Genomic DNA, 23,076 nt, shown 5'->3' on the forward strand with positions numbered 1-23,076 from the left:
GAGCAGCTATGTTTTATACTTACATAAGTCTTTAACCAGTCCTCTTATTGTCAGGTCCAACTCCTGCCCATCTTCAGAGTTGATGATGAGTGACCTGAAGGCTCCAGTTCCTGAACTGCCCCAGTGTTTTGAACCAGGAGAGACTTTGCTTTTCCTTGACAAGCAGACAACTGCCACTCTCCCCGAAGCTGCCAGTAAGATTTCAGCTTTCTCTTCTCTGCTAAACTAATTACTACTCATCCATCCACACTTTATCTTACAAAACTAAGTCAACAGTTTTCATCTACTAATACCTCTGGACCCATGCCTTTTGTTCTCATTTATACCTATTTTATTTTTGCTTTTATTTCAGTGAAGCTTGGGGAGGAAGAAGGGTTGAATCTTCCTGTAAACAGGGCTCAATCTGCCCCATTTAACAAGAAGTCCCTAGTAAATGATTTAATCCAAATTACTTGCAAACCTTCTTGAATATATTAAATAAATTTTTCTCTTTTAGAATGAGAATAAACTTTCATCGCCTATGAATTCTCCAAATAATATAGTGATTGAGAAAATAGACATATTTCCTTAATATTTCATAAGGCTTTTCATTAGATGTTAAAACAATGCATTAATACTTTTTAAATAGGGTAATCATATTTAAATTGGTTCATGAGGTTTTATTTCAACACTCTGAGTAATTTGGTTTTCTCTTGCTAGAAAGTCTTTTGAATTTTAAGATACAAGCAATTTTAAAGATGTGACTCCTGGGTCTAACATTTTAAAAAAATCAAAACACACTGCCTTGCCAAATATTCTCAAAATTATTCAAACACTAAAAATTTATAAGCTTCTACTCTGAGCTTAGCAATATGCTTGGCTCCATGGACCATAAAATATTGGAAAGATCACTTGATATAAAGTTAATAAACCTGAAATTTAGTCCCACTTATATCCCTGGCTATATGACCTTGAACAAAACAAACATTTTTGACCTTAAGTTCTTAATATTTAAAATAGGGCTTAAACTAGTTGTGCTAACACTAACATTGAATGATTCTTTGATGGTTGTAAATATATAAAAATAGATTAAATGTAGGTGTAGATAGAAATATTATGAATGAGATGGTCCTTGTTTACAAGGCTCTGGAAAACTGCAAAGGCAGCATTAATATCATACAAAAAGAAATAACTCTCTTGAGTTGTCTCCACTTCTGTAATATCTATTTTCTACCAATTCTTCCTTTTTAATAATCTTACCAAAGTGAAGCTGGGATCATGTCATTTCCTTGCTCAAAAATCTTACCCTGGCCCACAGGATAAAACCCATCACTCCTTTTCTCTTAATCTTCTATCCATGCTGTATGAACAAACCATTGCCAATAATTTCATACTTCTCAAAAACTTTGCACATCACAAGTGATCAATAAATATTCATTGACTTGAATGAAATAGTAAATAGACCAATAATAGAGAAAATGTTAAGACATTAGTTCTTAAACCTTTCTCCTGGTTTATTTTTGCCTTTTATGCTGGATCAGATTTCTAAGAAGACATTGTTTTCTGGTTCAAGAAGACACTTTATTGGTGGGTCAGGGTATGAAGATCAGTAGGAGGGAAGATTTTACTAGTAAAATGACCAGATAAATGAAATCTGAGCTATTCTACTGCTATGTCAATTAGAGTCTTTTCCCTAGACTTAGAGGGGAAAAAATGTTAATGAATAGATGTGTTGAATTTGAAATATTTCTCATATCCTTTTAATGTTTACTTGTTTATACTAGGATTCAAGCAAATGATAATTTTTAATTTATTGCAAAATTACGTTTTTCATTATTTAAATTCTTTATTATTTCATGCTGTGTTCTGTGTGGTTACTCTAAGAATGAGTCATGAGTAGAAGCGAGGGAAGCATGAAAGGGAAAGTATTCCAGAACCTAAGTTGGGAAGAGTATAAGCTGAGGAGTGAGGAAACAAACAGAGAAGAACGGGAAGACAATCCAAGAAGGAAAGAGGTGCATTGGGAAATGGGGACCCCTGAACTGGAAAAGACAAGTTACTGCAGAAGGAAATTTGGCTCTGGAGAACAATGTATTTTAATATGCTTCATGTTGCTGTTTCCTTAATGCATGAATACTTGGCTTTTCACTGCTACTATGGAGGCATAATAGGAAATATAAACATACGGGTACAAAACAAGAAATAACTTATTTAAATGGCAGAAAGACTACAAAAATGACAAACACTTTGTTCTTCTTACCATAAGCTCTAATTTTTCCTGGTACTTCCCTATTCACAGAATATTTGTTAAGAAAAAACTTTGGTGATGATATTTCAGTGACACATAGACGTTTGAAACTACATGATCAATGGGTGACATAAAAATGGCAAGCACACGGTACATTTTGTAATATTTTAAGTCACATTGATGAGAAACTTGATAAGAATACTATTGACTTTTATTCTGGCATCATCGTTAGTTTTGAATAATGCTAGAAAACAAATAACATAATTTGCATAATGAAACCATTGAGAGTAAATCGCTGTCATCCTTCAGACATATCTGTACCATTTTGACTTACAGTTTAAATTCATTCAAGTTTATTTCTCTCCTTACCCCAACTAAATAATACTTTTGATTTATTCTTGTCATTTAGTGTCACATGAAATAAAGCGTTCCACTAGGAGGAGAAACAATTTGTCAAGTAGAAACTATATTAAGTGAAACATTCTCTCTGATATGTTTTTAATTTGTTTTATTCTCATTTTGCTATTGCAATTTTCCCACCTGCCAGTGGAGATAAGGGGCCATTTCATTCTTATTCCTTTGGCGCACTAAGGCCACTGGCTCATTTTGTCAAGGCAGGTTCACTGTCTCCAGCAGGAGGGAATGGAAGTCAGCTCAGTCAGGGAGACCCTGCAGTGGGACTCAGCCAGGAAGGCTGACTAGCCACGAGTCAGTTAACAAGTACTTCTGAGCACCCGACTACTTTTTATCAATCATTGTTCTGGGGGCTGTGGGGAACTACAAGAGAAGCACAAGACGGTGTTCTTGCCTGCACTGAGGAAGCCTAGTCCTGATTCAGGCTACTATGAATACTTTATGTGCATCTGAATGCTCCTGTCCTGTCCCTCCTGCTGTGGCAGGAGCTTTTTATAGGGTCCCTGGAGAGAATGCAAGTGGCCTGTAAAAATTCCTTCCTTTTAACAATTTGTCACTAACTGAAATTTAGCAATTTCTTCAGTTATATATGTTGGCACGAACCACAGTAGTATTAAGAGTGCTTGTGACCTTGTCACCAATAGAAATTACAGTTATTTTTCATATCACGTTACAGTTGTTGCAGACATCTTGAAACATGACTTATGCTTAATCACTATTTTTAAATTATAGTAGTTATTAGATCTGCAGTTAGAGTTTGTTACTTAATGCCTTAATATAGAAGCACATATATCAGCAAATCATAATTTTTTGGATATTTTTGTAATTGTATTTCAATGTAATTGGTGTCTTTTATAATCCTACATATTTTTTTCTGTACATTTAAAACATTAGTCTGAGAAGTGGTCGTAGACTTTGCCAGTTGGCCAAAGGGATTAGCAACCCAAACAGGTAAAGGATGCCTGTGTATGGTTACCAAATTTGGTAATTTCTTTATGCACTTGTACTTGTAATAGAAAAGAAAAGAAAAAAATGGAAAGCTGTTAAAATTAGGGGTTTTATTTCAAATGTTTGGTAGGGTGGAGTAGTTGAAGCAGTTAGCAACACGGAGGCTTCTGAGTTAACAGAGGCTTTAAATTTTTCCTTTTTATATTTATCATGTCTGATAATTGATGGTTACCCAGTAACTTGCCTTTACTGTCTGGACAAATCTTTCCATCTGTTGCTGCTTGCTAACCTTTTCCCCAATCTGTCATCTTGTGACCTTGGAATGTTACTTTACACTTCCCAATGTGCTTTTCCTCATTTGCTGTAAGAAGATAATAATGCTGCAGTTTGTTGTTGCAGCATGTTTTATGTGTGAGGGCTGTGTTCCTGGCTCATTGTAGGATCTTAGAAAAACATTGAATGAATTTAATTGAGTAAGAATATATTTGCAGGCAATTTGAAAACTCTAAAGTATTATACAAATATACAAATGTCATGAAGTACTATCATGGATATTACACCATAGCATGTTGGGTAGTTGACAAAGTTTTAAAAGAAAACTCTTGTCTATCAGCTAAAAAGCACTATATCATTGTTGGCTAAGGCAGGAGGGGCACCCTGTGGCAGTCTCTAATGGGAACACGGTGCTTGGAAATGTTATAGCTCTCAATTTTCCAGGATATAATGTGCTGCTGTCAATTTCCTCTTAAACACAGCTCTCACGTGGTTAATGGCGTAGTGCATTTCCACAGACTTTGGGTGGTTGGTGGAGTGCAGGGGGGTGTTAGCATCATTTGGTGTAACTGTGGCAGTACTCCCAGGACCACAGTTTCTTCTCAGTAGTTGGAGGAGTTGTTTTCATTTCCCTTTGCAGAGCTGAGAATACGTCACACTGGTAGAGTTGGGGAACATGCTGGTCCATCTATCACCTTGGTCTTGTAGACATTATATTTTCAGTATGACCGAGAGACCAAATTTTTCAATAAGTAACAAATGTAAACTTTTCTAGCACCTAATATTGTATACTGTGGCCAAAATACATTGAGGAAGTTGAGTGTGAATTTCAAAAAGATGGTTGTAATGCAACACCTCCCCTGTCACTTAAATCAAAATTGCAGTCAATATATTTTGACTTTAGGTCGATGGAGATTCACCTAGCATCTCCCATGTACGGGGCATTTTATACTGGATTTTATCAGTGACCGTTCACCAACATCCCTTGGGGGTGCTGCTGTCACCATTTTGAGCTGTTCTGGGAGCCTTGAGTGTGAGACACAGCCTGTCCAACCCTCCCTCTCTTAGTGTGCTAAGTCGGCAGGCTGAGGGAGCAACGTGGAAAGAACAGAACGACTTTGATGCAGTCAACATTTGCTTCTCTCCAAGAAATTCACAGACAGTGTATTTATTTATTTCTGTTAGTACCTACTAATGCTCGGTTCCCAACTTCATGTCAGTGTTCGGAGCTCAGCTGAACCACAGAGTAGGCGGAAAGGGCTGTGATTTCACGTGTGTCGACAGGCTCCTCAGCCCCACCCTTGATGATCTAAAAGGCTCTGATCAGAGGCCATCTTCGGTGACACCATGATTTCAGCCTTTGCAATTATAAGCTATGCTTTAAAATGAGCAAAGGAATGAAGAAAGGACGGGAGGAATAAAGCAAGAAACACTTATGGATTAGCGGACTGACCTTATGAAATGGGGCGAGGCAACTGTTTTTATCTCAAAGCCATCTAAGGCCCAGGCACGGGAGTTGGGAATGTGTGAACTAGGGAGGGAGCTGACAATTTTGCCATTTAGAGAGACTCACAGTAAGAGGAATGCTCATAATTGTATGTTAGTTTAAAGGAGTTGGATTTTAACCTCTCAGTCTTTCAGTGCAAGTTAATGGCAGGATTTGAAAAAACAACTATCTTTGGCATTCATTGACTAATAAGGCATAAGCAAAGTTCCAGAAGGTAAAAGCTGCAGGAGCCCCTGGGAGACATTCACACGGGAACCCCACTGTCCCCACCTTCCCCCTCTACACGAAGCCTCCGGATCACATATTTCGGGGTCTGTGAGCCATGCCAATGTAAATTTCCTCTTAACATGGTTCATTTTTAAGTAGATTACTGATTTGGAGAAATGAGAATGAGAAGAGATAAACTTGTCTTGTGAGGAGCTGTACGGTTCAGAAGATTTCTACTGGAGCGTTGACACAGATGATCAATGTGCCCTTCATTTCAGGGACTCTGTGGGCCGTCTGTCAGGACGTGAGTGAAGATCTTCCTTTAGAGAGTAACCGCTTTGTGACATTAACTGTGTCTTGATGGAGAGCACAGCGCATGAATGATGAGTCTTGGCCCGCAAGCTGTGAAAGGTGACTCACAAGATCCAGCCTTCAAGAACCAGCCAAGGAAACTCCTCTGGCAGCACTAAGCCCTCAGCTCATTGCTATTTTTGGCTCCTCCTGAGATGTCCAGAATGGCACAGGCCTGCCACCAGCCCCATTTCTAATTGCTACTGTCACAACGTGTTGACATCTTTTGTCTTTTGGAGAAATGTGTGGGACTGTTTAGATGAGAGCAGGGATAGGGAAGGAAAAGGGCAGTTTGAGGCGACCTCTGTATTAGTGACCAGAAAGGGGTAGAAACTGAATGCAGTGGAGCAGGAAGGTGGTAGAGAAAGGGTGTCAACAAAAGGAAGGAATCTGGTGAAACTTGAAAGTATTTCTGAGGTGCTTTAGTAGTAAAGACGTTATGAATATGAGATAAGAAGACCGAGACCGAAAGGCCACTCGACACCACAGAGGCTGTCAAGAAAGGAAAAAGGGAGGAAAGGATGAGTGTGTGCGACTGTCTTTTAACAGTCGTACATCAACACTCGATACTCATTTTGCTCCCCTACCATTTGCTCAGTCTTCTAGGGATGGGAGAAAAAAGCACACATTTAAAAAGGATTTAAAAACATCCGTAAGGAAGGAACAAAAGGATGAGAAAGAATGAAGAAAGAGATAAGCATTAGGACTTAATTTTTTCTTGGCTACAAGGTTATTCATAAAATTGAAAATGCCATCGTAAGTGCTATGTTATGGAAATAATGATTGTGGGATTTATATACTTATATCCAGGCTATGAGAGCTGGAAAGAGCACTAAAGATCATTTAGTCTATCTCTCATTTTAGAGATGGGATCAGAGGCTTGGAGCATCATTCCCAGATCACAAAACCAATTACTGGCCACTCAGGAACTTAAATATAGGTATTCTGGCTCCTAGTCTAGGACTAAGGAACACAGCAATTTCCCTTCTCAGTAAAAGTGTAAGAAAAATAAAGGTCATCTGGTTTGTTGACTTGCTTGAGGTCAGGCAAAACATTAGGAGCAAACATGAGATGAGAACCAGAGTCTCTTAGTCCCTGGTTCAGAGCCTGAATTCACTTGATATGGCACCATCAATGGTTTCGTAGGTGGGATTCCCTGGGATAACATGCAGATTAGCAGATAGGAAGCTTATTAGGGAATGCTCTTGGAAACGACACCTACAGAATAGAAGAGAAAGAAGCAGAATCAGACAATGGGGAAAATTGGTCTACGATGCAGCCTAATGATGGTTATAGGTGACCCAGGGGAAAGTCTGAGACTGAGATTGTCATGAGCTGGGGCGAAGGGGCCACACCCTTATCACTCCCATGATCAGTGTTTATTTGCTGCACCCAGGGAGGAGCAGTGACCTTGAGCAAGGATGTTCTCTTCAGCCAAGGCACTTCACAAAGAGGGCTGACAGACAAGGGCTGGCAGCTAGCAGCATTTCCTGAAGCTGGTAGAATAAGACCTTCATTCCTAAAAGGGCATCTTGGCAGCATTCCAGTGAATACTCTAGTTTACCACTTATTCCACTTAGATACACTTCTTCATATAAATACTGGGAATCAATTTTCTGAGATCTCAATGGGTTTGTTTTCCTGGGGAAATCTTGTAAGAATATAGGTTGGTAGGATAAACTAGTGCCCTTGCTGATACAGCTAGTTTCACGATCTCAAATGATACTCACTGACTCCCTCCCCCACTATCCACTCTAGATTTCCCTCACACTCTGCTGGTCTTGATGGCTTTCCTGGTGGCATGACCCTGACCAACCTGAGCCTCTGGTCACTATGCCCCCTCCAAGCCTTAGCTGCACATGTCCATTTACCATCAAATTTAGGCAAGTGAACCATGTGTGCTAAATATTTCTTCCTGCCTCCCATCATATGTAAGAATCCCTATTTTCTGTCAATAATCAGTGTTAATTACCACCGACAGGAGGGTGACTCCCTTTATCATAAGCTGGTCACTTGGTAAGAAGAGCCTGAAATGCCCAGGTGACTGCCAAAGCTTATATTACAACTAGAATTTTTCTATGTTTCCTAGTGGAAGCATTTCCTCTTTGGGAAACAGAACTTCAAGCCACGCAGCTCCCAGAGTTGCAGCAGTGAGAAGCGCAAATTACCCACGTGGGTCCACGCGGGAGTGGTGATAAGTGGGACCACTCTCGCTTCCATATTTAAGTTCCTGAACTCATGTGTTCAACCACCTGGGACACAACATCATATAAAGGTCATTGCTTTAGACTGTACAGTGGATCTTGGAGAATGGAGCCTCATATTGACAGTATCACCTTCAAGCTGGCACTTCAGGTGTGCCTTCAACAGACCATTCCATTGCTCCATCTGGCCAGCAGATTATGGTAGATGTGTTATGTGATATGACAAGTGATCCTATGGTTAGGTACCAGGTATCCATTTCTGAACCTCCCTTCTTTAAAGTGGTTCCCTTGGTCTGATGCCATATTATGTAGAATCCCACAGTGGTAAATCAAACAAGTCCTCAGACAGTGATGCTGGCTGAAGTGGTGTGGGCAGAAAAGCCAAATCCATACCCCAAATATGTGTCTACTCTTATCAAAATTAATTACTGTCTCTTCCAGGTTGAAAGATCTAATGTATTCAGCTAGGCACCAAGGAATTGTTTGGTCTCCTGTAGAGATTGTGGCAGTCTGGGGAGTTAGGGCTGGTCTCTGTCTCTAGCAGATTAATGTTGATTGGTCCAGTAGCTTGATCAGCCTTGGTAAACAGAGGCAATGCTACTGAGCCCGTGCATACTTATACCCCTCACACTATAGCTGCTCCATTTATATGTCTATTGTGCTAGCACTGGGGAGGTTTATGAAAGAGACCAGCTGATGTCAGCTGGCCTAGTCATATTGTCTAGCTGGCTATTTAGTGTCTCTTCCATGGTAGATGACCTCTGCAAGGTTCACAAATATCCTCATGCTTCATTTCCATTTCCATCAGCCCATTCAAATCCCTGTCCCCAAGAACTTCTTTTCCTGTCCTTCCCATTTTTACTCTTCTTGCCGTTGGATCTCCCAGTCAAGCCATTTGCCACTGCTCAAGAGTCCATGTACATTCTAACCTCAGAACAATTCCTTTTCCATGCAAACAGCATGGCATGTGTATTGCCTTATGCTCTGCCTATTGAGAGGATTTCCCTTTGCCGTTGTTGTTAAGGCCATCTCTAAGTGAGACTGTAATATAGCCTCCTTACAGCTTGCACTCGCAGAGTAAGCCAACCCCTCTATAAACCCAACTTGAGTTTTTTCCCCCTCTTTTGTTAATTGGCTGTAAGGGACCACTCTACATAGTGATAAGTATGAGTTGATGGTCAAGTGCTGCAGCACCAATAGTAGATGACTTTAGGATCTAAGCTATCTGCTCATGTAGTTTTCTTGTGTCTCCTGGTCCTGTTGCGCTTGGTCTTGGATATACCATTTTCATCTCATGATGTATTGGTCCTGGACCCCTCTGATCTCATGACTTTGTGGTCTGATAGTACCAAGCTCATAATGAGCAGTTCAGGCCTCATGGTTATTTGATGTCCATGGTCAGGCACTGCATTTTTACCAGGACTCAGTAGCGAACTAGGACCTGTTTTTAAAAGATGTGGCAATATCTGCTCTAGATGGCATGGTCTTCCTCTAGAATCTAAGACATCTGTATTGTGATTTGCCCATCTGGGCTTACTATAAACACCACATGGCATGTTTTCCAAACACATACACGGTAATGCTATGCCTCACTAGTGGGTTATATAACTCAAGTGGCAGGGCCACTTGCACCACAGTCTGAATTGCATTGTTTGCCTACTTTGGTTTTTACTCAAAGCTGGCAGCCTTTTAGACCACCTGGCATATGATTTGGTCCTGTATTCCTGGCAATGGAGTATGCTGCCTCCAGAGCAAAGAAATACTTACCTGATGCGGTGCTTCCTTCTTCATGGCAGGAAGTGAAAGCTGCAATAATGTGTTTTTTCTTTGGAGGGGATGTCCCAACATGGGACTCTGAAAAATTTTACTAATATGCCAGACCCCGAATCTTCATAGGGTTTATCTCCCGCCCTCTAATGTGCATGTATTTTACCTAGGTCTACAATGCACTTGCCATTTAATTTTCATCTGGTCCAGTTATCATGATGTCTTAGATATAGTGGACCGATAAGATTTTCTGTGGTGACTCAAGATCTCTTAGACTATCATGAAAGAGCAGAAGAATTAACATAGTACTTGGGCAAGGTTGCAAATGTATACTGTTGTCCGTTTCAAGTGAATGTGAGCTCTTTCTGATCTTCTTTCCTAGTGTGGTTAGAAAATAATGTATTTGACAGATTATTGGTCACTTACCATGTATGTGCCTGAGGACATAGTAATGTGCACTAGCAAAGATGCCACATTTGGGCCACCACTGCTTGGTAGAGTTTGTGGTATCCATTGTTATCCTCCAGGATTCCTCTGTTTTTGGTTGTTTTTTTTAAAGGGTGAATGGTGAATTAAATAGAGATATGATGGGGATCATTAGCCCTGCATCCATTAGGTCTTTAACAGAGGCCATTAAATTTCTGCCGTTCTCCCTGGAATATGATAGCTTATTAGAAAGTGCTCTGGAAAAAAATACCTGAGGAAGGGAAGAGAAAGAAGCAAGATTGGGCAGAAGGAAAAGTCGTGCTGGGATGCAATCTCAACGAATACTAGAGCTGACTATGAGAGCTTTCAGTATGGCCCTGCAGAGTTGTCCTGAGTTGAGGTGAGGGGACTGGGCCTTTGTAGTCTTGTTTTGACCAATCATCAGATGCAGGATGTGCAAGGAAGGGGCATAGCATTGGGCAAGGCAGTTCTCTTCAACCAAGGCATTTTCAAAAGAGGGCTGATAGCAGAGGACTGTCTGCTGGAAGCACTGCCAGCAGTTGGGGGAATAGGTCCCTCATTCTTGAAGGTGAATCTGGGTAGCATATCACAGAACTCACTACCAAATGAAATATGGGATCCTTATTATGATGTGATTTGATCCTGAAAGGTTTTTGTAGAGTTCATATAGATTTTTAAAAAGTACAGGCTTTTAGGAACTTGTAATAAATTTGAAGTGAAAGACAACAAAAACAACAAAAAATGGTGTGGGGGGTGGGAAAAAAAGAAATGGGCCTGCCACATGCTAATCACGGAAGAGTACCACTAACCATTAGCACACGGAACAGACACAGAACTCTGGGAGAGTGGTATTTGCAGACTGATAAATGAGTCTGGAATAAACCACTTCCATAAATTGCCTAAATGCAGCTCAGGCTAGCGTCAACTAGTTGCCCCAGGCTGGCTTCCCTGTTTCACTGGACCTAGTCGCACTTCACACTATGCAACTAGCTGCAGCCAGAGCACATCCCGGGTGTGCTCGAAAGCTCCAGGTATGCTGCGGATCAGAGCTTCCTCCTAATCAATAATTATGCTCTTCTATCTAAACATCTTATCTTGGACAAGACTTTGTATAATTTAGGGTATGAATCTAATGTATATTGTTAGACTTAATGTCTTATATTATTCAAAATGTGAGGTGAATTTAATCAGAAATTTCAAGAACGATAACTTATCTGAGAGGCCTTCTCTGGCTTCCTCATCTTAGAAGCCCCTTCCTCCCTGTTCTCTGTCTTTGCATTTACAATCTGATATTTATATTTTGTGGAATTACTATATCTCCCATCTCTGCTTGGAATGTGTTTCACGAGAGCAGGGAATTTATCTACTTCGTTTACTGTTTGTTTAACGACACCAACACCTAGAAGAGGACCTGGCACACGGTTGCTGCTCAGTCAACGGTGGCTATGAGGATAGACCAATAAATATACGAGTCATACTCTATTTGGTTGATAAATTTTTCTGCATTTGGAAAACATACTATTGTTCAAGTTAAGGTCATTAATTAGGTTAAGAATCAATGGCTGCTTATAACTTTTCTTTCATAAGAGTCTCTAAAGTTCTGGTCAGAAGAGTTAACTTTGGTTACTACCTCATTAAACATTCTGTAATTCCAGCAACCAGAGACATCACATTTCATCCATTGCCCTGACTTTGTGGCTCGCGACAGCTGCTCATGAAGCTACTGTGGCATGGATGATGATGGTGATGATGATGATGGTGACAGCAGGTAATATTCACCCAGCAGTTCTGTGCTAGTCACTTGGCTGAGAGTTTTGAGTCCATCAGCACATGCAGGGTTCACTGCCACTCTGTGAGTACAGTTGACTGTGTTACTGATAAGAAGACGGGGGCGTAGAGAAGTGTAAATCCAAAACCATACACCTGGCTGGTCGTGGAGCCACCATTTGACCGAGATGAGTCTTACACCAAAGCCTGTCATCTTAACTGCTGCCAGACCCCGACGCAGTGGCAAGTGGGCGGGAGAGAGGGGCAGGAGATACAACTTGGAGGAAAACCAACCCTTCCCTCTCCTTTCACAGCGTGGGTGGGGAGAAGGCGGAGAACGTTCCAGAGGAGTCCAGAAACATCACGTGCAAACTGGTAACCGTAAGGCAGGAAGAAAAACTGCAAAGTCAGAGCACGATCGGAAGGTTCGTGACAGCAGAGGAGGAGGTTCAGTCTTCCGGGGGGACAGCGCGGATCACAGAGCAGGGTCTGGTCGTGCTAAGTCTGAGACGTGGAGGCAGGACACAGCAGAAAGGAGTGACAGCAGGGCACACACGCTGTCAGAAGTTAAGGTGCGTCCAGTAACGTGTTTAAGCGATGCGGTTAAATAAAGTGGCTAACGAGGCTTCGCTGTCTGAGCACGACACGCAGCACGTTCGTATGCACTGTGTGAGGGGGCCCGGGACACACGTGTCTGTGCAGCATCGTAGGAGCGCGGAGGGTCCTGCGGGTCCCCGGAGCTGCGCCTGCATCCCCCTCGTGGCCGGGCCGCTCTCGGCCCCGCGTGTTTGAGGCCCCCTAGCCCCTGGGACCGGTGGCTTCCCCGAGCCTGGCTGAAGCAGACTCGGGTGGGCAGACCAGGGAGGGCGGGGGTCGCCGGGGTCTCGAGGGCTGCTCGACCCTCACTGCCACTGAGACGCAGCAGGGACATCAAACCACTAGTGCCATCGAACCAGCAGACTGACGCGGCGTGGGGGGTCCCCACCCACGTGGCCTGCACGGCCTCCAGCAGTCACAGCCTGGAGGGGGTGACTCAGTTCGGGAACGTGGGTACCCCGGTCTCCCTGGAGCCCAGCAGCGTGGCCGGCACCTCAGCAAACCTGTGCTCCCCACGAAAGTCCTTCTGGGACAGGACGAGCCTCTGATCCACGTCTTTGCAAAGCACCTGGTAGCATTTGTGTGTCAAGAAGCTGGAAACAGAGCGTTCCTCCTAGCCATGGCTGTGAAGGACAGAACGTGGAGGGGTGAAGGCCTGGAAGGAGGTGATCCGGGTCTGCCAGGTGTGGTGACCTGGAGGTGACCGCCACATGCTGCTCACAGGACCAAGGGGAAATTCAGACAGCCTCTCAGGACCCCAAAGACCCTTCCCTCCATCACAGTCAGAAGGAGGAACCTTCTCTGGCTTTAGCCCTTGAAGCCAGAAAAAAATATTCGTGTCTCAGGCAGACTCCCACTCTGGTGACTGATCCCATCCATGCGTGGAGGGAAACGGTGGAACTGTCTTGGGGGAGTTGTGATGGTTCTGGCTGGGCTCCAGAGGGTTGCCTGTATTTGAGCACAGGAGGAATGAACCAGCAGGCATGATTCACGGCCCTTCATGTGCAGTATCAATTGTAGGAGGACCTTTTTTTTTTTTTTTATAACACTCCTCTCTAAGTGGTATCCTGCAGTAAATTGGAAAAATTAATAAAACTCATGAGACTAAAAAGAAATACATTTCTTTCAGTAGTTCTGCCAAATTAAAAATTGTGAAATAATAGTATAGTTTGTCCCTGCAACAGCTCACATTTCTCCTTCCTGTGTACCCTTCACCTACATTCACCAATTGTTTACATTTTCCACATTTGCTTTATCTCTCTCTCTCATATGTATATACATATATATCCAAGTAGCCAAATCACTAAATTATTTAAGAGTAAATTTCAGACTTAATGACTCTTTGCCACAAACTATTTCAGCGTGCATTTTCTAAGAACAAGGACATTCTTTTACCTAACCACAATATAATTATTAAATTCATAAAACTTAGCACTGGCATAATATCATCATCTAACATGCAAGCCGCACTCAAATTTTACTAATTTTCTCAATAACGTTACTTATAACAATTTTTTCCCCAGTCTAGGATCCAAGCCAGTATCATGGTACTGAAATAAATGCAGCATGCATTTAATTCATCTCTCTTTACTCTTTTTTAATTCATAAGATCTCCTCAGTTATTTTTGCTTTTATAACATTAACATTTTGAAGAGTACAGGACAGTTGTTTTGTAGAATGAGCCTCAGTTGGGGTTCGCCTATTTCCTCATGTAGATTCAGGTTGTGGGTTTTGATGCTGTGTCCTCTGCTCATCATACCAAAGGTGTCAATTTGTACCAACATCGGTGGCATTAACTTTGATCACGTGATTAAGGTGCTATCTGTCAGGATTCTTCATTGTAAACATACCATTTTCCCTCTGAAACCAAGTAAACTGTGGGGAGATACCTTGAAGGTGTGTAAATATAACACAAGGAATTTTCACACAATGTTTTGGGCACCCACTAATGATTCTTATTTGAATACTATATGACTAAGATATTTTTTTTCCTAATTCTTCCTCATTCCTTCTATATTTCTTAAGTTGACATGGCCCTCATCATTTTTTTTTTTTTTTTGAGCAATTTCTTACTTTCTGGTGCAATGAGATATCCCAGGCTCATCTTGTACTTTCTCTCCCCACCACTGAGAATCAGCCATTTGTCCAAGTAGCTCTAGTTCTTTTGCTGGGTAATGGTATCTTGAAACCAAGATTTGGGTGCTGGGTGTGTTTGTTGCTACTGGGGTGTCATTGCACATACATATATTTTAATGTTGCTATAACGAAACGTGTTACCGAATACCAACCAAGTGAAACTTTAACATACATTATTTTGGGAGTAGCTGTCAATTATTAAGGGCTAAAACATACTTGAAATCATGGCTATAAAAATTGTTATTATAGCTATAATTATCACTGTAAAGGACTATATAGTGGCTTAAAGTCATCTCGAGATAAACAATCAAGTCTCATAATAGGTTGGTAGCCCAGATTTTATCACCTTGGGTTTCCAAGGTTGTGGTCTTTGTCCTTCTGATTTAACAAGAATCTTGTAACTCTGGGATAGTATCAAAGTTAGTATTGCCATATACTAGCAATACATAAGGAAATATAGAAATAATAAAGAAAATAAATCAAGCACATGGTATTAATGTTCTAGAACAAGCTTAAGTCTAGGTATAGTAATACATTTGAAAACATTGCATTTCTGTATGTTTTGTTTTCTAATTAAGGTTCCTGAGTTGTTCAAAAGAATCAGCCAGGTTAAATGTGTAAGTTTATTCTAAATTGTTTAAGGAAATTTAATTAATTAAGTTTATAATAAATGTTGAAATATTTAAGAAAATTAATTGAACAATTTTATTGGCAATGATTTAATAAATTGAATATCCAAAAAATATAACAAAGAGTGAGTGTTCTCCCTCCACAAAAGCTCTTCTATATTAAAAAGTTGAGGGACGGATGGGCCCTGAGGTAGGATTTGGACAGAGAATCACAATATCTGCTACAATTGCTATTTTGGTTTTCCCTTGCATGGTTAAATAAAATTTCAAAACATATGTAGATTCATAGACTACCAACTCTGAGAGGGACCAAGATTTTGTAATTTAGACATAGAATAAACAAAGAAATTCAAACACCTGCTAAATGTCAATTTATCCAGGTACCAAAAAATAGGTTAAGATACTTTCCTGTATTTCAGGTCCTCACACTCTAATCTTTTAAACAATTTTATTGTGAAGATTAAGGGGATGTATTCTGAATAGTCCATATCTTGCTGTAAGTGTATTACTGAATTCTATACCACCTCTGAGAAACCCTGGAAAAGGAAATGAACTACAAATAAGAGTCTTTCTGCAAAGGTAAAAAATGGATTTGTTTAGCTAGCAAAAATAAAGCTATTGCATAGAAACCAGGAGTTACAAGTGGGAGCATCACAGTCACTATCCAGGATAGCTGAAATTAAGTCCTGTCTGGAGGCAGGGAATTGAACCAGTAACCTAGTAAGGTACCCATCAGCTCTTTAGCTCTGGACTGAATTGAGAAATTATTATTGTTGTTTAATTGGTTCTCATCTGACCTTATTAAAAGTTTAAGTGTTCTTTTATTCTAACCTTTTATTCTCTTGACATTTCTTTCCTTGTATTTTATAGGTCCTTCTGTCTTCCCTCATCATAATTTTCTCTTTATATTATACTATGTTTCCTTCTGGAAAAAAATTATCTGTCTCTTTGGCGTTTATTAAAGGGAACAACAAAAAAATATTCTTGAGGATGGAAATTGCCTTTATTAGCTGAGTTGCTGAAAGAATTATATTAGGCAATTATTTCCCACTTCTCTGAGACTCTAACCATGTATTTTAACAATAATTGCTTGAAAGTGTGTTTGCCTTTATACTATAACCTGTTTGAGAGTAAGAATATTTCTATTAATTTTTGTTTCTCCAACACCTGGCACAGTTCCTAACACAGAATGTTAACTCAATAAATGTTTGCTGAATGAATTAATAATGGTAATGTATTGCAATTGTTTATTCAAGTATCTATGTCTTTTGCTAGACTGAATTTAAAGATGAGGATTAAGTCTTACTAACCTTTGTATTACTAATTCCTGCATAAACTATTCATGTAGTAGGTACTCAATTCATTGCAGTAAGTGAAGGAATGGAAAAAGGAATGGACAGCAGGAGGGACTCTGCATCATTGCCTGAGGGTTGTGGAGAAGCTCCCTTCAATATTTCTTTTTGTTCATGCCTGTCATTGACATGGGCAACTCTATTGTATGCTTATTCACTGTCTGCTGCTAAAAGGCCTCTTGATGGAGTAAGTCTATAATTTAAGAAAACTCAAGGTCATTTTTAGAAATGCAATTAGTTCTTCACAGGATGAGAGCACTGGCTACCTGAGGGGAAAGGAAATGATTATGGTGGGCAAAGGACATTGAAAGAGAAAAAAGCTTTGCTATTCTTGTAATGTTGCCCTAGATCAACCCCTGATAATATGGTAAGACATTGATACCATTTAGTCTAGTGCATAAGTACTAAAACCAGAAAGGAAATACATATGCAGCAGCATCTCTGCAAGACTAAAGAGGAAATCAAGTGAAATAAGCCAAATGTTAAAATGAGAAGCTTACAATTGAAAAAATGATAAGAAGGAAAAATGTTTGGTGTCATGATGCATAAAATACTGATACTTTTAGTCTGAAAAGTCAGATACAACTTTCCTGAGGAGACATAACACTTGAAGGAAAAAAAAGGGACTAACAATACAGAGAGGGAAGAAAAGGTGTTTTAGATAGAAGCAAGAACATGTGAAAAGACCCTAAGGCAGGAGATGCTTGAGCATTTCTGGAACTAAAAGATTATTGTGGTTGGAGCTTAGTGAGAAAGAAGAAGAATGGAGCAATTGAAGTTGGAGAGGAAAGTAAAGGCATGGGACAAATTATGCAATTCCCGAAGGCCAAGGAGTTTGATTTTATTTTAATAGGAAAACACTGGACAATCTAATTTATGGGAGAGACATCAGCCAATTTATGTTTTAAAGAAATGACTATGGAAGATAGCAAACTAGGAAGCTCCAGGCTCTCATTCTCCCACAGAAACACCAAGTAATTAACAGCATACCAATCTAAGTAGCTTTGTGGTAACTCCAGAAACTAGTAAAGAATCTGCAGCAACCTAATGAACCCCCAGCCATGGAAAGCCACTGTCAAAATGGTAAAAAATTTTGTGGCATTTGTGTTCACTTTTGCCTCACTCTTTCCCTGGTGTGCAAGGGAGGAAGCCAACCAATTCCTGGTTACTCCTTCAGGAAAAAAAAAAGAGTAGAACTTATTTGCAAATATTTTGGCTTGCATGGGAACTGACTGAAGGATTGGTTTCTGTCTCACCTGACTTGGAGCATTCACAGCAATGATAGCATAGTCTGGGTGTAAAGTTAGAAGTTGCTAGTGGTAGGCACCATGGAGTAAGGAGGCTTTGGGGTAACTGAAAACAAGGGGTGCCTGGGCAAGAGATTACAGGCAGAAAAATATAATACAAAATCTAAGGCCCTGAGGAAAGCAGAGTAGGACTCTAAGAGAAATGAAGACATTTAAAAGCAGCCATGAGTAGAAGGGAATTGGATTAAACACACACACACAGGTTCAGGTAAGATGCATACTCAAAAGAGGCCTGAGGAGGCTATAAGCCTTCACAGTGGGCCAAGTAGAGAAGTTCTCCCCTGCACAAAGTCAATTTCCAAAGACTGGGTAAGGCTGACACACAAAGAAAGAGAGAATCATGGCTCATTCAACAGAACAAAATAAATATCCAGAAACTGACCCTAAAGAAGCACAGGCTTCAGACTTACTTGACAAAGATTGTAAAACTGTCTTAAATATGCTCAATGGGATAAAAGGAGTACATGGAAAGAGAACTAAAGAATATCAGGAAAACAATATATGAACAAAATTAGAATATAAGCAAAAAGATAGAAATTATAATAAAAATGAACCAAACAGAAATCCTTAAGCTGAAAAATACAGTAACTGAATAAAAAAATTTACTAGAGGGGTTCAACCACAGACTTAAAAAGAATTAGCAAACTTGAAGATCATTTGAAATGATCAAGTCTGGGGACCAAAAAGAGAAAAAAATGAAGAGAGGCAAACTAAGGTGATACCATTAAGCAGACCAATACACACATTATGTGAGTTCCAGAAGAAGAAGAGAGAGAAAGAAAAAGGGAGCTTATTCAAAGTACTAATGTCTGAAAAAATCTCAAATTTGAGAAAAGACATGGATAAACAATACAAGCTCAATGAACTTCAAGTAAGACAAGACCCAAAAGACAAACTAAAATCAAACTGTGGAAAGTCAAAAACAAAGAGAGAATCTTGAAATGAGCAAAAGAAAAGCATCTAACCATGTACAAGAATCCTCAACAAGATTATCAGAGATTTCTCAGCAGAAACCTTGCAGTCCTGAGGTAGTGGGATGGCATTTTTAAAGTGCAAAAAAAAAAAAAAAAATTCAGCTGAGAATTCTGTATCTGGAAAAACTGTCCTTTAGAAATGAAGAAGGAATTAAGACATTTGCAGATAAACACAAGGTGAGGGAGTTAATTGCCACTAGACATTCCTGCAAGAAATGCTAAAAGGGAATCCTTCAATTTGGATGAAAAGATGCTAGACAATAACCCAAAACCATAAAAAGTAAAATATTCTCTAAAAAGGTGAATACATGGACAAATATACGAACTATATTATTGTAATTTTTGTTCATAACTCCACTTTTTACAAGACAAAAACAAAAATAATTATAAATCTATTTTAATAAATATACAACACACAAAGTTGTAACTTGTAACATCAATAACATTAAAGTTGGAGAGCAGAATAATAAAAGAGTATCATTTTAAAAAATGCAGTTGAAGTTATCATTTAAAAATAGATTGTCATATCATTAGTACGTTATATGCAATCCCCATTGCAACCACAAAGAAGATACAAAAGGAAATGAGAACTAAATCAAAATGTGTCACTACAAAAACTCAACCAAACACAAAGAAAGCAGTAAGTGAGGAAATGAGGAATAAAAAAGCTACAAGGTGTACAGAAAACAAATAACAAAATGCCAATAGTAGGAACTTCCCTATCAGTAGTTACACTAAATGTGAATGGATTATACTCTCCAATCAAAAGACATAGATTGCAGCTTAGGCAGAATAGATCAAAAGAAAAAAAGAAAACTGAATCCTACTATGTGCTGTTTACAAGAGAATCAATTTATATCTAAAGACTCACATAGGTTGAAAGTTAAAGGATGAAATATGATATTCTAAGCAAATAGTAGCCAAAAGAGAGCAGAGGTAGCTATACTAGTATCAGACAAAATAGACTTTAAAAAAAAAATCTGTTATAAGAGACAAAGAATGACATTATATAATGATAAAAGGGTAAATTCACCAACAAAATATAATGATTATAAACATATATGCACCAAACATTAGAGCTCCTAAATATAAAAATCAAAAATTGTCAGAATTGAAGTTTTCTTAAATTGACAACTCTATAATAATAGTAGTATACTTCAAGAACCCACTTTAAGTAATCGGTTAAAAAAACCCAGAAGATCAATAAGGAAATAGAGGAATTGAACAGAAGTATAGACAAATTGGGCCTGTCAGACATATAAAGAACACTCAACTAAAAGCAGCAGAATACACTTTTTTCTTAAGTGCACAAGGAACATTCTCTAGGATAGACCATATGTTAAGCTACAAAACAAGTCTTAATAATTTTAAAAGATTAAAATCATAGAAAATATCTTTCTGATTACAATGGAATGAAACTAGAAATAATAGAAGGAAAATGGAAAAATCCACAAATATGTGAAAATTAAACAGCTCACTTTTAAACAACCAAGGGGTCAAAGGTGGAATCAGAAGAGAAATTAAAAGTATCTTGAGATAACTGAAAATGAAAACACAACATATCAAAACTTTGGGGATATAACAAAAGCAGTATTTAGAAGGAAATTTATAGCTGTAAACATTTATATTAAAAAAGATCTCAAATCAATAACCTGAATTTACACCTAAAAAAAAAAAAAAAATACAAAAAGAATAAACCAAACACAAGTTAGCAGAGAATAGAAAAACAGTAGAGAAAATCAGGAGTTGTTTATAAATTCAGATGTTGTTTTTCCAAAATTTCAACAAAATTGACAAACCTTTAGTGAGATCGAATAAGAAAAAGAGAGAAAACTCAACTAAAATTAGAAATGGAAGAGAGAATATTATAACTAGTTTTACAGAAATAAAAAATAATTATAAAAGGTTACTATGAACAATTGTCCAACAGCAAATTGGATAGCCTAGATGAAATGGATAAATTCCTGAAAATAAACAACTTACCATGACTAAATTATGAAAAAGTAAAAAATGTTAACAGTCTATAACTGGTAAGGAGATTGAATCAGTAATCAAAACCTCCCAACAAAGAAAAGCCCAAGAACATATAACTTCACTGGTGAATTATACCATTTAAAAGAATCAACACAAATCTCCCTCAACTCTTCCAAAAAATGAAAAGGAAGAAACACTTTCAAACTTATTCTAGGAGGCCGGCATTACCCTAATACCAAAGCCAGACAGAGACATCACAAGACCAATGAGTATTGGTATTGATGAGTATTGATGCAAAAGTCCTCAACAAAATACTAGCAAACTAAATTCAACATCATATTAAGATGATTATATGCTATGACCTAGTGGGATTTATTCCTGAAATACAAGGATATATAAAACTTAGGTTCAATATTTAAAAATGTATCAGTGTAATATATCATATTAATGGAATGAAAAAAATAACCATATAATATTTCAGTTGATGCAGAAAAAGCATTTGACAAAATTCATCACAAGTTTTCATGAAAAAAATTTCTTGACAAACTAGGAGTAGAAAGAAACTACCTCAACATAATAGAGACCACATATGAAAAGCCCACAACTAACATTATAGTCAATTAATAATATTAGGACTAGTGGTGTGTGTTTTAGTGATTGAGATAACTGTAGAAGAACTAAAACATATTTGAGCAAAAGCAATACTTTCAATAAGTGGGCCTAGGATAGTAGAAATAGATTAGGAAAGTTTAAGTTTTCTTATTATACCCTTTACCATAATTTAAAGCATCTTCATGTGCATACAGGGCTTTAATTTTAATAATTTAAAACATTATTACATAATACAGCAAAGTATTATGAATAATATAATAAACACCTAGATTGATCAAATCCGAACATTTTACCATCTGTGCTTCATATATTTGTTAAAAAACAATATATTGCAGAGACATTTAAAGCTTCTTCCTAGTCCTATTCCTCTCTCTCCCCAGAGTGTCTGTTTTTCATATTATATTTATGATGCACACATATATATAGGAGGGGTCTTCAAAAAGTTCATAGATAAAGGCATATTATAAAAAAAATTACTATGCATGGATCACAAACTTTTTTGTGCTGAAATAAATTCATGCTAACTTGGTATAACATGTCTGAACAGGATATAGTCTGATGCACTAAGAAGGATAAGACATCAGTTTGAAAAGAGCCCTTATCAGAGCAACATGAATTCTGCTAAAATGGAAGCAAAAACAAATATCAAATTTATGGTGACTCTTGCATGTAGGAAGGGTAAAATCAGTGATGCTTCCCCAAAAGTTTATGGGGAAATACCCCAAAGAAGTCAGCAGTTTACAAATGGATAACTTGTTTTAAGAATGGGACAAGATCACGCTGACGACGAAGCCTGCAGTGGCAGACAATCTACATCCATTTTCCAGGAAAAAGTTAATCTTGTTCATGCCCTAATTTAACAGGACTGACAATTTAACAGCAGAAACAATAGCCACCACCAGAGACATCTCAATTGGTTCAGTTTACACAATTCTGACTTAAATATTCCAGTCGAGCCAAATTCCTGCTCGATGGGTGCCAAAATTGTTGCGCCCAGATCAGATACAGACAAGAACAGAGCTTTCAATGGAAATTTTAAACAGGTAGAATCAAGGTCCTGAAGCATTTCTTGAAGAATTGTAACAGGAGATAATACATGACTTTATCAGTACAATCCTGACGACAAAGCACAATGAAAGCCATGGCTACCAAGAGGTGGAAGTGGTCCAGTCAAAGCACAAGTGGACCAGTCAAGACCAAAGATCATGGCAACAGTTTCTTTGGATCCACGAGGCATTTTGTTGACTTTCTGGAGGGCCAAATGCCCGGGAAAGCTTCACCAGAGGGTCCTTCACCACCACGACAGTGCTCCTGCTCATGTCTCTCATCAAACAAGGGCAGTTTTGTGACAGTTTCGATGAGAAATCATTAGGCATCCAGCTT

The sequence above is a fragment of the Cynocephalus volans genome, chromosome 13 (genome assembly GCF_027409185.1).
Source record: "Cynocephalus volans isolate mCynVol1 chromosome 13, mCynVol1.pri, whole genome shotgun sequence".
Classification (NCBI taxonomy): Eukaryota; Metazoa; Chordata; class Mammalia; order Dermoptera; family Cynocephalidae; genus Cynocephalus; species Cynocephalus volans.